The sequence below is a fragment of the Thamnophis elegans genome, chromosome 11 (genome assembly GCF_009769535.1).
Source record: "Thamnophis elegans isolate rThaEle1 chromosome 11, rThaEle1.pri, whole genome shotgun sequence".
NCBI lineage: Eukaryota > Metazoa > Chordata > Lepidosauria > Squamata > Colubridae > Thamnophis > Thamnophis elegans.
Window position 1 is genome coordinate 14,108,541 of NC_045551.1, and position 15,603 is coordinate 14,124,143.

The window sequence follows — 15,603 nt, forward strand, 5'->3', positions numbered from 1 at the left end:
AAGGTCATAAATGTGAGCCAGCTGCCAAGCATTTGAATTTTGATCACATGATCATGGGGTTGCTGCAAAGGTCATAACTATGAAAAATGGTCATAAGTCATATTTTGCGGTGCTGTTGTGACTTCAGATGGTCATTAAATGAACTGTTAAGTCAAGGACTACCTATATTCCAACAGTGACGTGCGGTGAGGTTTATGGCTGATGAGGCACTGACACAGTGGTGGGTTTCAAATTTCTTTAGACTTCTGGACTTCAACTCCCAGAATTCCACAGCCAGGCATGCTCAGTTCCGATTTAAAGCTACAGCATTTGTTTTTCTCCTTTGCGAAAAAGTTTCCTTCATTCCTTTTCTTCTCCCTCCCCCTCTCCCTCCCTCCCCCTCTCTCAAACAGACACATGCACACAGAGAAGTTGGATTGGACTATCTCTCCTACCCCCTTCCCTCTCTCTCTCTCACTCACTCTCTCGCAAACAAACACAAACACAGAAGTTGGATTGGAGCCGATCCGAGCCTTTGATTGCAGGCAGAGCAATGTTGTCTTTTCAAACTTGTAATCAGTGAAGCTGGGCTTATATACTGTTATCCAGCTGTATGTGTGTGTGTCTGTGTGTGTCTGTGTATGTCTGTGTGTGTCTGTGTGTGTGTGTTTGAAAAGGCAACATGGCTCTGCTTGCAATCAAACTACACTTGGGGAGGGTTCTACACTTGAGGATGAAGTTTGAATTCCTCCCCCTCCCTCCAACCCACACATACCTTTTCCAGCTGTTTCAGAGAGGATTTCAACTCTGCTCTTGCCTGTCATCATGAAAAGAAAAAAAATGTAAAAGGAAAAAGGCAAGAGCTGAGGTCAGGCTGAACTAGTTGCTGCCAGAGTCACCATGGATGACTCTGCTTAACTGTTTAAAAAAGCCTCTAAAAAGCACCCTCTACAGGAGGAGGCAGGAGAATGATATGCCTCACCTATGTCAGGAATTTTTAGGCTTTTAACCTTTGCTTAACTCTGCTCGAGTGATCATAAAATGCCTAAAGTCAGACTAGATGAGGCACGTTGTTCTCCTGCCTCCTCCTGTAGAGGGCGCTTTTTTAGAGGCTTTTTTAAACAGTTAAGCAGAGTCATCCACGGTGACTCTGGCAGCAACTAGCTCAGCTCTTGCCTTTTTCCTTTTACATTTTTTTTTCTTTTCATGATGACAGTGGTGAGGCTCTGCCTCCCCTGTCTCCCCTGACTGCACGTCCCTGTATTCCAATATTTGAGAGGCTGCGACAAAGAAGAGGAGGCCAACCTATTCTCCAAAGCATAAGGCAGGTCATGAAGAAATTGATGGAAACTAATGATGACTCCCCCAGACACTTCCCCAGATACCTCTCCAAATGTCAGCTCATGAACCAGTTCTGGGCATGTCAGGAGGGAAGTTGGTCAATGGCTCCAAGCAGTTGTCTGAGAGTGATTTGACTGAAGCACATCTGCAGCAGGACAGCCCTGAGACTTAAGATGGGGAAAACATGCAGCTGCAACAGATCAGCAATGAGGAAGAGGAATGTCTTTTTCACCTGATCCAAGAACAGGGCAGAGAAAAGGCAGGAGCAACTAAGGTCAGCTTACTTATTACTTGTGAGGAGGCAGCTGCGCTCCTCTTGTTGAGCTGCACCAGAAGCTGGCTATTTAGCATAGGAGACAGATGGAGACAACATGTTTGTTGTGTGTTCTTGCCTTGAACTTTGGATTGTGCCTTTTCAGGTGTTGGTCTTTGCCTGTAGACTGGCTGGCCTTTGTCTTGGAACTTCAAAGGATTTGAAACAAAAAATAGAAACATCAATTGTTGAAGTATAATTAATGTAGTAGCTCTTCATTTTTGTCTATGAAGGCGAAACAGGCAAAATATTACAGCTGAAAATTGGAGAACCTGTCACAGTTGTAGTAAACAAAGAACAATGTGTTTTGGGTTGTATAATGTATAAGGTCTACAGATGCAGAATGCAGTAATTAAAAAAAAAACTGAAAACAATGGGAGCAACACCTAAAAACATATTTTGCGACATGGGAATAGGGCCTAATCAATCTCACTTTCAGAATCTGAATTATTCAAAATAGCTTACTGGCAGGTTCTATTTTTCATCCATTATCATTTTCATGAACTTCAAAAACTTGCCTTATTCACCTTTGCATATTCTTGTTTATATTCTGATTTGGTGTGTTTCTTCCACCTCTTAGCATGTGGAATTTTAAATGTAAATATTAGAAAATTTCATTAAATATTGTTTGGTTTTTATATATTTTTTTCCTTGGTTTTCTTAGTTTCAACTGCCATTTTTATCTTCTGCCAATATCCAAAAGATGTAGTGAGGCCAAGAGGCATTCTTGGAAATAAAAATTGTGCTAGAACTAACTTTTTTCTATCATGCCCGCTTCCCATTTAATTTAATTTAATTTGATTTTTAAAAGTCCTTTTAAAAAGTAGAGTTTGGACAGATTGACCAGCACCAAAGCCAATGTCAGGGGATACATTTGAGTGCATAGGCACTGCACTGAGGATTCAAATACTATAAAGTTGATAGCACTAGTAATAAAGGCTTAGCCATTATGAAGGCACATGCCAAGCTCCTTCAGAGTGTAAGTTAGGATAAAATAAACATTCTGTACTGATCTGTTTGCCCCCTTTTTCCAAGCATCACCCTTGCCCTCCAGATGCATTTTTCTCCTTGAAAAACGTGGGCTTTTCTCCGTTTTACGAAACAGTGATGACTTTATAACTTGAACAACCCTTATTTATATACATCCTAGTAGAGAAAAACAAAAACTGTTTTGTATGATATGCTCAGATATACAAGACTGAAGAATCAAGAATGAATGTGGACATCAAACATGAACAATCACAAATATATCTTTACTTTGACACAAATAAGTGGTATTATGGTATTTACAAAAACACAAGCAGCTTGAGCAAATGTTGATTATCCATCAAGCTGCATTTCTGCACAAATAATTTCCATTACTTAATGGCATCTCAATAATACGACTATAGAAATGGATTGCAGCTGAATAGAACAGAAGGGAAGCACTAAAAAAATGCAGAGAAATGGGAAAGGAATGAAGAACATAAAATACAAATGGTGATAGAGGCTCAAATAATGGCGGAGGTATAGAAACAGAGGAAAGTGAAACAGAGGAAACTAGGAAGAAAGTGGGGGTTGGCAATCATTCATCCATTTACTTCAACTTTACAGCTATTCTTTAATTAGAGCTAGCCAATTTTCCTTAGAGGCAGAAAGATAATTTTATATCCATTGACTTGCGTCTTCAAATTCCAAGAAGCAATAAATAGATCCTAATATAGTCAAATTTGAACGCACCCCTAGAATTGAAAGGTTTTTTTTTACTGGCAATTCCACATATATCTGAGTACAGCGTGACATTAAAACTACTTAATAATATTTCAATATCCTGCCACCAATGAGACTGCTAAATCAGTTAATAATACTAGTAAAATAGTATAAAGCCAATATTTAGTAAATAGTCTCAGGAAGAAAAGATCAAAAAGTTTCTAGGAACTTTAATGCAATGCAAAGGAAAATCAATAGCAAAAAGTATACTAAACAATCTTTCATCAGCCTGAATTTTAAGATTGTCAATTGATCTGTCTTTTACCTAGCTATTATTGCAAATTGTAATCTACATTTTCTTTCAAAGCACTCATATCAATAAAAAGTACACGTGATTGCAATATTCCTTTTTATTTTCTTTTTAATTTGTTTACTTCTTAAATAATGAAGTACAAAATTAAGGAAAACAATAATATGGAGCAAAAAAAATAACTAATAGGTTTTTTTTAAGTAGAGAGATAAAATTTTCCATCCTTCCACCTGTGCTCCTAATGACTAGCCACAGTTAAAAATTTTCTGCTTTACACTGAACATTATGATTGTTGTTGGTTTTTCTCTATGTCCAAGAAATCATATTCCAAATGTCTAAATCTCCCTTGCTATGTGATGTGTTGTACATCAGGGAGCCATTCCTATTTGAGCATGGTTACGCTTCTACCCGCGGAGATCCGGACCCTTCCCACTCTCTCGGCCTTCCAAAAAGCCACCAAAACCTGGCTGTTCCGGCAGGCCTGGGGCTGTTGACTCATGAATGTGGTCCAGCCCCTATCTAAGTCAAGTGTATGGTGTGTTCCTTTTAAACCTGTTCTCATCCTTCCCCTTATTTTTATTTTTTTGTTTTATTCTTGTATTTGTAAGCTGCCTGGAGTCCTACCAACTGCCAATTACCTCCACGCGACCTATTAGATCTCATCGATTAGGCCTCCTCCGAGTTCCATCTGCCGGTCAGTGTCGACTGGCAACTACGCGGAGGAGAGCCTTCTCGGTGGCAGCTCCGACCCTATGGAACGATCTCCCCATGGAGATTCGTACCCTCACCACCCTCCAGACCTTCCACACAGCCCTCAGAATCTGGCTATCCCGTCAGGCCTGGGGCTAAGACTGTAACCCGCCCGAATGGTATGAATGTTGTGTTTTTAATTATGTATTGTCTTATATGTTAAAAGTGTGTCTCCCCCTCCCCCTTGGATTGTGAGCCACCCTGAGTCCCCCCAGGGAAAAGGGCAGCATATAAATAAACTTCTACAATCTACAATCTACGGGATTGGGCGGCATATAAATTTATTAAATTACGAATTACAAATTATTATTATGGAAATACACTGTCAGTTTTGCTATTGCAGAATATTCTCTACTTTGGGTCAACCGTTCTGATATTTTTAGCATAGTTTCTTTTTTCAGAAATTGTGCCACATTTGTTGTTGCTGCTTTCAGAAACAGAGAATGCCACTCAAATTTTTGTGACATGCCTGTGCAGGGGCCACGATAATCTTCTCCATATCTTTCCAATTTTAATATACGTGATGCCAAAGCAACATTTGATCTTCACTTATGATAACTTTAGGTCTGACATGTCAAACACAAGGGCTGCCAGCCAGATCTGGCCCATAATTTGGTTAGATCTGGACCGGATAACAGCAAAGCAGAGACCTGTGGTGCCTCAGCCTGACCCAGATCAACTGGGCACTGATCTACAACTTGGTGGCGGCCATCCAGGCCAGAATTCAGTCAGCCTTAGATCCATGGGGCTGCCCTGTAGCCAGCAAGGGGTCACACCAACCCCTCCCCCTGGAAGGAAGGGGGGAATGAGAAGCAACGGAGGGAGGGAGGGAGGGAAAGATGAATGATAGATGGATGGATGGATGGATGGATGGATGGATGGATGGATGGATGGATGGAAGGAAGCAAGCAAGCAAGAAAGGAAGGAAGCAAGGAAGGAAGGAGAGAGACCAACTTGGTTGGAGATGCCCCAGTGCACTTTGTTCTGCATCAATCCTGGATCCACTGAGACTTGGGCTCAAAGGAGAAAGCTATTTTGTGTTCTATTTAGTCACAGGCAGGGCTTTGTTGGCAATCCAATTGTGAGCTCTTAGGAAAGTATCCCCTCCTTGTGTGTTGCAAACAGCTATTTCCAGTGGGGGGGGAAAGGACAAAGCAGAATGGGGGAAAATATTTTCCTTTGCTAAATTTCCAGTCTGAATTAGACCATGCAGGGTGAGCCCTTTTAAGGATTATGTATTAATAGAAAAGCAAATAACTTACCTCTGTTCCTAAACGCTAAAGCTGTTGCACATAAAAAAAACAGAAGAGCTCTAATCAACTATCACAGACACCATTTCGACAGTTTTGTTGTACTGTTGTCTGTGGATGCCCCCACTACATGCAAGCATGGGATAAGCTATGCCTGGTTTGTTCTCAGTCTTTTAAGTGGCCACAAACTACTAGTAAAATTGGCATTTGATGACTAGGCAAGGAGGCATCGAGAAATGTTTGCCCTTTTGCATTTGAGCATCCAAGAAAGGACAGGAAAGGAGGAAAGGAAAGAGGAAAGAAAAAGAAGGAAAGAGGAGAAGAGGGCAAGGAAGGAAAAAGAAGGAAGGAGGGGAAGGAAGAAGAAAGAAAGAATAAAGAGGGAAGGTAAAAGAAGAAAAGGAAAAAGGAAGAAAAGAAGGAAGGGAGGAAGGGAGGGAGGGAGGAAATATGTGCCACCATGTGGGGGTCCTCCACATGGCCTGAGAGGGATTGCGAGGCTCCTCTGATGGACAAGGGTTTGGCGCTCACCCTAGTCTCACCTTCATCCACTGGAGACAATGGATCCCCCCAGTGCCCCCCGGGCCCCCCCAGACACCCCCCCACAATGAGCAATGTTGAGTTGGCCATGCCCACCCTGCCCACACCCATCCCAGACACACACAGCCTCCCCAGGTCAACCACAACCCTGATGAGGGCCTCAATGAAATTGAGTTTGCCACCCCTGCATTAGATAAATAGATAAGGCTGAAAGACAATGACTAATGCAGAAGCATGTTGTAAGCTTTATGACTGATCAGGATTTGAATCCAGCTCTCCCCAACAGTCCCAACAGTCTATCCATCACAATGCTCTGCTCTTTCAGTTTCAGTTGTCAGAAGCAGAGAAGGAAAGTCAAGAACTTGCCTCTATCTTGGAACAATAGTGCTGCTTAATTTCTTGCATTGATTAGAGAAATATTACTTTGCCCTCAGAAATGTTCTCTTTGATAACCCAACAATTTGCTAATCTCGGAAAAGCTCACCAGTCCAATTTGAAGCCGAAACTACTCTGGTTGGATCAAGTGGTTGCCTTTAAAAAAAAAAAAACAGTGAAGAAAAAGGAAGACTTCCAGGTCATATTCACTTTCAGTACCAGCAAATGAATTACTGACTTCCCAAAATCCAGATGCTAAAAGCACTTTTCCAGGTTTATTTAAAAACTGCATGGCTTCATTGTTTACATCTAGGTAAAGGTAAAGATTTCCTCTTCCAGGTGTGTCCAACTCTAGATGGCAGTGCAAATCTCCATTTCTTAGCTGAAGGAGTTATCATCATCTGAAGACATTTCCGTAGTCATGTGGCCAGCATGACTATACACCAAGGCTCAAGGAACGCTGTTATCATCCCACCAAAGGGGTACCTATTTATGCACTCGCATTTGCATGCTTTCAAACTGCTACATGGGCAGAAGCTGGGCAAGTAACTTTTCCAGCTGACCAACTCAGTGACTTTAACCATGGAGTGATTGAGTCCCCTACTTCTAGGTAGGAATGAAGTATTGCACAGTAGAAAGTTGTGTAGGTCCCAATACTAATATTTTGTAAAATATTCCAGCTGATCTCCACATCTTCTATATAAATGAATAAAAAAAAATTAATTTCGCATCTTTAAATGTTTTAGTGAATCTTTTCTTACTTTCTTTTTTATGTTAAATTATATCAACCACATTTCTGTTGTGCAATTCTGATACTTTTTTGTTTTATTTTGTTATGTATTGCTGCTACCTTGCAGGTAGGTGTCTGTTATTTTCAAACAGCTGCATTTTCAAATCAAGATTTAAAAGTCACATTCGAAACTCTGTAAAATCTATACTATACAGATACAAAAGAAATATTATGGATAATAATAAGTATTGAGAAACTACACCGAACAACTGAGTAAATTTAAGTAAATTTTCTCTTCTATGGGTAAATTTTATTTCCCATACCAATACACAGATCTCGAATAAGAATGCCATAAATAGATATTAAATCTTTTCATCACATAAAAGCGCAAATAACACATTTCTTCCAAATTCAAACGTGATGCAGAATCAATAGCACAAAATCAATTGTTTCCATTCTACAAAGCGTCACTTGCTGAGTTACAATTAAGCAAAATCTGTAATGGTGAAACTATAAATTATGGGGGTTTTAACTTATTTTAACTATAAAATTGTACTTCCCCCTCTTTTTTTTCTCTCCCCCATTTCAATTAAATGAATGCAAGGACAAATGATCCCTTTGCCTTTAGCTTTAAGATATGTGCTTCTGAAATCTTTGTCAAAGCATTTAGTAAAACAAGATTTAAGATGTCCAATTAATTTTTTCTCCAACAGGCAGCCAAATGTAGATGCAGAAGGTTAAAAGCTAAGTGGTTTAATTAATATTAAATTTATTTGATACTTTACTACTGAAAGCATTGAAAAAATGAAAAAGCAATACTTTTTAGGGTAATTATTGTCTACTTTGACCTTTGATCCATGGAATAAAATCACACAGTTCTAAAGGTTCTTCTGCTTTACTGTACTTGTTCAATTCTGGGGTAGGGGTGTGTGGAGATATTTTGATATTAAAGTGGGGCACTGCCTATATTTTCTGGAATGCCACTTCCAGAAGGTACAACATTAGCAACCAGTTGCAATACTTCTGGTATTCTTCTGATGTCTTCTCAAACACAGTTGGGTCTTTTTCAAGAAGTTCTTGAAAAAGATAAGCACCAGCTCCTGCATATTTTTCTTCAAGTTTTCCTTATATTATATATGTGATGAATCCATGTCAGTTTTGAAGATTCTGGTTCACGTTGGACACCTCAATATCATGCTGGTATGATTGTCAGAAAACACAGTTGCAAGCAACACATCTATTGCACCAGTTATTTTTTCTGTTTGAACACATACACAATTTATAGCAACCGAACCCTAATGGTTTTTTCAAACATCAGGAAAATATTCTTTGATTCAACACAAACACTTAGCTTTGCAACAGCAAAAACAAAGTATGAGGAAACAGGGGAAGACAAATACAGATTGCAAAGAAAAGAAGGAAAGAACAGATTAAATTAAACATATTCCTTACAAAACACAGGAGTTGCAATCCTAAAAACGTTTAGCAATGCTAAAACCTAGACTTAGCAATATTGTATCTAACTTTAATGCCATTTTTTCTTTTAAGTATTAAATCCCAAATCCCACTTCAACCCTGAATGCACGTGCCAATGTTCTTGATTTCCTGAACTCAGGGTTTCTTTCACTGCTTTCTCCATTTACTAGGAATGGCAAAGGTGGAAGTCCTAGTCAGATAATCCAGAGGTAGGAAACCTTAGCATGAATTGTGGTAATAAAAATATGCATAAACAAAGCATTCCAGTAGCTATTAAAATCTTTTTTTTTAAAGATCATACATTGGAGATAAATAGATCTTCATCCAAGATATCAATGCTTAAAGTAATCAAAGAAGTAGCCTATCTTGTTGGAGAGGAAATTCAGTCTTGGCATCATGTGAAATTCCTATTCCTTGACCCTGCCTAAAAATAGGACAGGATATCCAAAATTTATTCATTTACTTACTTATTTATTTATTTATGTATTTAATATATTTATATGCCGCCCAATCCCGAAGGACTCCGGGCGGCTTACAAAAAATATAAAAACACATAACAATAAAAGAAAACAGTTTAAAAACAGCAAATACCCTAATACATTCATTCTAATCGAGGCTGGACCTCAACAGTGAGGTCAACAGCCCCAGGCCTGCCAGAATAGCCAAGTTTTTACAGCTTTCCTGAAGGCCATGAGAGTGGGTATGGTCCGGATCTCCAGGGGTAGCTGGTTCCAGAGAGTCGGAGCAGCCACAGAGAAGGCTCTCCTCCGAGGGCCCGCCAGCCAACACTGTTTGGCTGACGGCATCTGAAGGAGGCCCAATCTGTGGGATCTTACTGGCCGCTGGGAGGTATGTGGCAGCAGGCGGTCTCGAAGGTACCCTTGCCCTAAGCCATGTAGGGCTTTAAAGGTGATAACCAACACCTTGAATTGAGTCCGGAGACCAAATGGTAGCCAGTGCAGCTCACGGGAGGACAGGTGTAACATGGGTGTACCTCGGCACACCCAATATCGCTCGCGCGGCTGCATTCTGAACTAAAATGTAAGAATTAATCACAAAAAAGGTCACAAGAGGGGGATGTGGAAAACTCATTGCAACTTCCCTGTTCCACCCAAACGTGCTTCTCCGCTGCCATTGGCTTGAAGACTTGCTCCCTTCTTTCCCAATGGTCAGAGTAAAGATCTAACCTGATTAATTGGCTATCTGGGTATCACCAGGAAGTTCTGCAGGTGGTGTCAAGAGTGGATGAAGGCTCCTTCTGGCCCATGAATATCATGAAGCAGTCTAGATTATATCTAAAACTGTTAGGAATGTATGTGGAAAAGGGAAAATGCATACCCTGTTTTCCCTAAAATAAGACCTCCCCAGATAATAAGCCCAATCGGGCTTTTGAGTGCATGAGCTAAAATAAGCCCTCCCCCAAAACTAAGCACTTCCTGAAAATATTGCAACACAGCAGCAGCCATGAGGAGACCATGTTCTCCCGCTCCTGCACCTTAAAAATAATAAGACCTCCCCGGAAATAAGACCAAGTGCTTATTTCAAAGGTCAAAAGAAAATAAGACCATGTCTTATTTTTGGGGAAACACAGTATTATAATTTATGTGAAAGAAAATTCTACTGAAATAAATGTTTTCGATATGCATGCATGTACACACACACACCACAGATTTCTCTTCCCCACATCCCTGTCCAAACAGTTTCTGTTAATCCATTTTCAGCAAATGTTTATCTGAGGCCATATCCAACCAGATTTGTTAAGCCCACTCCTAACAACTTGTTGTCACAGTCCATTACCAAATTACATATAGTTATATATTCCACTAATTAGGCTTCTAAAATATCATTAACATGTCTCTTGATCATTAGCATAACGTATGAGGCGTCCTCGTTAGGCACGACTCAAGTTTGTTAACGTGATAATGAAAAGGCACAGGGCTGGCATTATGGGAACTGAGCTGATAGGAGGCAGGGAACATCAAAAGCAATAAAGCTAAACAAAAATAGGGGAGGGGGCAGGATAATTCTTCAGAATGAAAAGTAGAATTCAGCAATCTTTGAATTAGGGCCATGTTCCAGTTTGAAGAAGCAGAAGTTAAGGGATAATGCATAAGTCTGTGAACCAGATCACAGCTCTTCTTCTATCAAAAGAATAGCTAGTTTTATAGAGCTCACAAGAACCATTGAAATGAATGAAACTATGCATTTCCCGCATAGTCACTATATTGAGGGGAGGGGGGAACAGGGGGACAAAATCTATAACCAACAAACAAAATATTTCTAGATTCTAGTAGGTGGAGAGTAACAGAAAAGTGGAAAGAACTATTGTTTTTTCTCAACCTTCAAGAAATCATAAAATCACAGAGGTGTGGATATCTCCTGGATTCCCTATTGAGGTGTAAACAGATCCCTTCCCTCCCCTCCTTTTTTGGTTTGTTACCAGTGGTGGGTTTCAAAAATGGTTGGAACTTACTCTGTGGGTGTGGCCTCCTTTGTGGGAGTGGCTTGCCACCCATGTGACTGGATGGGAGTGGCTTGCTGCCCATGTGACCGGATGGGAGTGGTTTGCCGCCCATGTGACCAGATATGAAATTATGAATTAGTACTTAGGTCGGTCCAAGTAGCTATTCAGAAGTTAGTGGTTAGAAGCAATCATAAAGCAAGATATGGAATTAAAACCAGAAATATTTTGTTGGCTATTTGAAAGGGAGTATAATATATATTTAATTTTACACATGTTAGCAGCTGCTGGAATTGTGCACAACAGTGGAAAAGCAGAGATATGTAAATGAATAAATATTACAATGTGCAGGAATAAATAAATTGACAATTAAAATCAAGAAGGCTTTGAATACTTTTTCACGTGGGATTGGTTTTAGCAATTGCCAACTAACGAAAACAGAAATTAGAAATCCAAAAGTATGAAAGAAAACACCAATTACGTAAGGAAAGGTCCCTAAAATGTATAAGGAAATATTACTAGATCATTATTAATGCGTACATAACTGTGGGACATTACACACCCACCAGTGGTGGGTTTCAAAAAAAATTTGGAACCTCTTCTGTAGGTGTGGCCTGCTTTCCGGGTCCACTGGTGGAACCTCTTCTAACTGGTTCAGTAGATTTGACGAACCGGTTCTACCGAATAGGCGCGAACTGGTAGGAACCCACCTCTGTTTGTTACTGACCAGTCCATCAAGTCAAGCCCTTCCCCATGGCAGCCATGCCCATACAGTGTGGTTTAAGTCCTCTGTTTAGTATAGGATAATGGGTGCTGAAGAGGATGAGCAACTGTAGTTATTGTAGAAGTGAGAAGAGTTAAATGAACATACAGGAGACTTTTTTTTAAAAAAAAAAGGAAAACCAAAGTCAAAGGGCCAGATTCCTTATACATAACAAGGAATCACAAACTCTCCTCCCTCACTTCCCCAAAAATTTTTAAATGAATTATTTTCCCTTTACAAAACAGACAAGGGATAGAAACCTGTGTCAAAGACAATGGAGGATTTCACATAGGGATACAGTGTAAGCCATAGAGTTTTCATTTCATTAGCTATTGGATGGGATATGGCAAAGGCAGCAGTTAATCAAAAGAGGCATATCAGGTGCAAGGTGGTTTCAAATTTCACCTAGGATAGAGCCGAGGTGGCGCAGTGGTTAAATACAGCACTTCAGGCTACTTCAGCTGACTGCAGTTCTGCAGTTCGGCTGTTCAAATCTCACCGTCTCAGGGTTGACTCAGCCTTCCATCCTTCCGAGGTGGGTAAAATGAGGACCCGGATTGTTGTTGGGGGCAATATGCTGACTCTGTAAACCGCTTAGAGAGGGCTGAAAGCCCTATGAAGCGGTATATAAGTCTAACTGCTATTGCTATTGCTATTCTCAAAGGCTACAGGGAAGAACAATAATTTACCTTTATTTTTGCATCTGTATCAACTAGCTCATTTATTTATTTAATCATGCATTTATTAATAGCATTTTTAACCCTCAGAATCAAGCACGGACTTCAAGAGTTGCTTTCTATCTGCCATATTGAGCTGTAACTAAATGTAAATTTGGTCACGTGAGCATTAACTCCTTTTTCCTTCTTCCCAACCCAGAAGAATGTCGGAAAGGAATTATGAAAAGGGGCTTGGAGACTCAGGTTCTGCATATGGCAGAGGAAAGTTTCCAAAAATAGAAGAAAATAGATTCAAATTTGCTAAAGGACAGAAATCAACAAAATACAGAGATTAAAAATGGGTCAAATCCATCTGAAGGCTAGTGGTCATCACTTCTGGTCACATCTTCTGGCCATCAATACAAAAAGTAAGGTGAGACTATGGAAAGTATGCAGAGAAGAGCAACAAGGATGATAGATGATAAAGGGTCTGGAGGCTAAATTGTATGATGAATAGTTGAAGGACCTAGGTATGACTAGTCCAAGTAAGAGAAGGACTAGGAGTGATAGGATAACTGTCTTCCAGTACTTGAGAGATTGTCACAGAGAAGAGGGGATCATCTTATTTTCAAAGCACAAGAAGGCAGGAAAAGAAATAATGGGTGGAAGCTTGTTAAAAAGAGATCCAATTTGGAACCAAGGAAAAATTTCCTGATAGAATAATTAATCAATGGAATAGCTTGCCTCTCAGAGTTGGGGGTACTCCATCACTGGAGGTTTTCAAAGATAGATTGGGATGGTATAAGGCTCTGCCTTAAGCAGGAGGTTGGACTAAAAGATCTCTGAGGTCCTTTCCAGCCCTATGATTCTTTTTTTTTAATGATATTTTTTTTAAAACACATAAACACATCAACAAAAACAAACACATAACTTAAAAACAACATAGGAACAATAAGTTCCATCGTATATCATACAGCAGTTCCGAATTGGTTTCTTTGCAGTTAGTGTTTTCCCTACTATACATGTCTATCTTTCATTCATAATCTCCTTATTCGTTATCCATTTGTATGTACATTTCTTTATTTATTTAAACTTAGCTACTTATGACCAGATATTATTTACCTATATTATGCTATATATTTTTACTGTCATTTGTTCTCTTACATACAGATTATAGATATACATTCACATAATTATTCTTTTTCTTTGCCATTCTTATATTATTATTATCCCATTTGGAAGGTTATCCAGCCCTATGATTCTTATGTTCTATACCAGGAGTGTCAAACTTGTTTTCATTGAGGGCTGCATCAGGGTGGTGTTTGACCTTGGGGGGAGGGGAGACAGGGTAGGCGTGGCTAAGATGGACATGGCCAGTTCAACGTCACTCATGTTGGGAGTCATATGTGGTGGGGAGTGCCCCTTGGCTTCCCCTCCAGGAGGACCACCGTGTATCCTCCACGGATGGGTGGTTGAAGGGGCGAACGCAGGTGAAGAGCACTGGGGATTTTGGCAGTGCAAGAGAAAGACTTCAAAGTCAGTGGAGGTGGTGTGTGGCTGGTGTGCCTTGTTCTGACTTTCCCCAGGTGCAAAATGCTTTAAAAAATAAAGTTTTAATTTTGGGTTTTTTTTTCCTAAAGGGTTAGGAGTGCAAGTGTCTTGTAATTTGACAGCTTTAAGACTTGTGTGCTTCAAATGCTAGAGTTTCTGAGCCAACATTTTGGTTGCTAAGTAAGAGCATTGTTAAGTGAGTTTCACCACATTTTATAAGTTGGTCATGCCTACCCAATCACATGACCACCAGGCCACTCCCACCCCATCACATGACTGCCAAACCACTCTCATCTGGTCACATGCTCACCGAGCCACTCCCACAAAACAGGCCACACCTACAGAATAGATTCTAAAACATTTTGAAACCCACCACTGACCGTGAGGCCAACTGGAAACATAAAGGCCCGACCCGCGGTGCGTTTGCCAGCAAAAACGGATCTCCAATTTTGCTGGCAGAGGGCTATCGAAACAAACTAAAAACAAAGCAAAAGGAGAAATATTTTCCCATTTGCATTTAAGCATGCAAGAAGGGACAGGAAAGGAGAAAGGGAAATAGGAAAGGCAAAGAAAAAGAAGGGAAGATGGGAAGAGAGCAAGGAAGGAAAAACAAGAAAAGAGGGGAAGAAAGAAGAAAGGAGAAAGGAAGGAAGGAAGGAAGGAAGGAAGGAAGGAAGGAAGGAAGGATTATAATGAGAGTGAGTGAGGGTCTCAGAGAAGTACTGCCTTAGCACTTGGCCACCACAGGCGTCTCCCCCCCGCCCCCGACATGATTAATGTTAACCTCGTCATGTCCACATGGCCATACACACACACACGGCCCTCTGAGGTCAAACACAACCCTGATGCAGCCCTCAATGAAATTGAGTTTGACACCCCTGGCCTAAAGGCATATGATATATAACCACGTCCCAACAAAGAATTTTGGCAAAGCAATATGGATGATTTGGGTAGGATTGTAACCTGAGATTGTCTTATTTTATGGAAACTAAAATAAAAGCCACAAGGAGCAACGGAGGAAGGAATTAATGGACAAAGGAACAATGTATTGCCTCCAAGAGTATTAAACTCGTTCATTCTCTGTCTTGTCCAAATAGGCTTTCAATAGGAAACAGATGTGATGGCTGATTAACAAACATAGGATATAAAATGCATTTTCCCCAATTGAACACTGCAGAGACACTATTTCTAGTTCAGGCTAGGGTGTGAAATCCCCAAATTTTGTGGAGTACTAGCAGCCAGGGTTAAGTTAGGTTAGGTTATAATCAAGGTACCTGCCATTCCAAGTGTTTGTCCCCATATCCATACTCTGCCATCCCACAAGGTGCCTGGAGATTGCTTACCTTTATGCAGAAGGACTTCATTTCAGTGCTGAAAACACACACATCACAATGACCAGTGACTGTACCAGACTCTTTA

The 15,603-nt window shown here is 40.3% G+C and overlaps 1 protein-coding gene and 1 non-coding gene across 4 annotated transcripts in view; both read right to left on the reverse strand.

Annotated features, from left to right (window-relative positions):
- PBX1 (PBX homeobox 1) overlaps window positions 1-15,603 on the reverse strand; it is a 316,860-nt gene that overhangs the window by 264,852 nt on the left and 36,405 nt on the right. The window lies entirely within an intron of this gene.
- Window positions 4,815-4,918, reverse strand: LOC116515145. Its single transcript, XR_004256201.1, has one exon. It is a non-coding gene; the product is annotated as a U6 spliceosomal RNA (small nuclear RNA).